At 19.0% G+C, this 2,007-nt stretch overlaps 1 protein-coding gene across 4 annotated transcripts in view; it reads right to left on the bottom strand.

Moving 5' to 3' along the window:
* LOC102679523 (arginine kinase) overlaps nt 1–2,007 on the bottom strand; it is a 24,947-nt gene that overhangs the window by 3,167 nt on the left and 19,773 nt on the right. The gene's annotated exons all lie outside the window — the stretch shown is intronic.

Genomic DNA, 2,007 nt, shown 5'->3' with positions numbered 1-2,007 from the left:
TATATATATATATATATATATATAGCGTTTTATATATAAGCATATATATCCTATATAACTTTTACGTAACATCAACCCTATTATCCAACTTTTGCAACCCCCTCATAACTCTATCGCTACAAAACAATTCCATCGACGACGATGATAATGCTTCAATAAATTTCGCACGCTCCATATAATAATTATTATGATCATAATTAATTATAAGTTTCATTCAACATTTATAAAATATCTAATAATTAATGAAATATACAAAAATCGTTAAAAATCATTCAAAATCCTTGTTACTCACGTTTTAAATAGTTTGACAGTTTGATAGTTGATAAAATGATTAAAAAGTCGAGGCGGTTTCAAAAGATACATATTCTTCGATGCAGAGAAAACTTTAAGTATTTTAAGTATGACTGTCATCGGGAAATTTATGATCGCTGTTCACCTTTCTTTTATGCACGTTTTAATCGTACTTTTTTGTGTGCAAATTTTAGAAAAGGATTCATTATTATTTAAGTTCATCAGTTAAGAAATAAGAATAATCGACACATGACATCGATTTTCGATGTGAATGTGGTGTCGATTTTCGATGTGAAGTAGTGCCAATTTTTAATAGTATAGTTTAGATGAAATATCTAATATCTCGAAAACATACATTTGCAATAATTTTTAGGAATTTTTATATTTATTATATATCACTTGTATATTGTATATTTATATTATATTATATATAAAAAAATATATTTATCATTTTATTAAAGATATCTTTCAGGAATATTTTTCTTAATTTATAAATTATATATTTTTTTTTGTTAACTTAAAATTATAACTAAATATTATAAATAATAATGAAAAATATTTGAATTTTATTTTTAATAAACGAATAGAAAATAAAGAAATATTTTGTGAAAATTTAATTTTTCAAAATAATAATAAAAAATCGACAATATTCTATAATAACAATATAATTATAATTAAATTCAGTTATAAATAACATGATTTTCAATTAAATATTTCTCTCTATTAATATTCAATAAAATATATATGTATATTATAAGTTGATTCAATAAAAAATTTTATGGATTAAATAATTAAATATTTAATTATTTAAATATATATTATAGTTTTTCTTTATGAAAAATTTTTAGATAATAATATTAATAATTAACGATACAATATTACAAAATAAAATTATATAATTACATGAACACATCAATAAAATATATTTTTTATCAGTGCCATGACTGTTTTGCAAAGTGCCAAATATTCTGCTCAAAATAAATTAAATACTTTATTCAAATTGTGATAAAATAATTATTATAGTTTATAAATATCAAAGTTAAGATAAAATATACAAATATAAAATTTTTTTAATTAATTATTTTGAGCAAAGTATATTATACAATTAGTGATAATTAGGCGTGTTTTATGGTGCAATTTTGAAATTATACACATAGTGTATCGCTCGAACTCTTTCCCCTTTTTTTAAAGAAATATCTAATTCTTAATGTTCATTGATTGAAACTCATTTTCCTTCCATTTTATATCATTTTACAAAATGGACGATGCTACAATCATAAATGTTATAAATACAATTTAAAAAATTTTTTTTTCTTTTTAAATTAGAATAATTTTTTACAATTACAATTAAGTTAAATTCAATTAAAAATACAATTAACTTAAATTCTACTTTTTCTAATTTTTTTACAAAGTAGAGAAATTTCTTTATTATTCTTGTTTTATGTATACAATATAACTATATATTTTTTTCTATTTATTTACAAAAAATTAAAAAAATTTTCAATATTTATTAACTCATACTAATCTTTCTCCACTTCTTTATTTTAAACTCATCATCTTTTTCATTACATTTAAACATTGTAATAATTGTTAATAATTATAAATGTTTAAACTCTTTCAATTTTTTCAAATTCTTAATCTTAAAAAATTCTTGATCATAATTGATTAATTTTTCGTTTTCTATTTTTTTTCTATAAATATTATCAGACATATAAT

Source organism: Apis dorsata, unplaced genomic scaffold (genome assembly GCF_000469605.1).
Source record: "Apis dorsata unplaced genomic scaffold, Apis dorsata 1.3 scaffold_52, whole genome shotgun sequence".
NCBI lineage: Eukaryota > Metazoa > Arthropoda > Insecta > Hymenoptera > Apidae > Apis > Apis dorsata.
The sequence above is the reverse complement of the archived record's forward strand: the minus strand, read 5'-3'. Positions and strand labels throughout refer to the sequence as shown.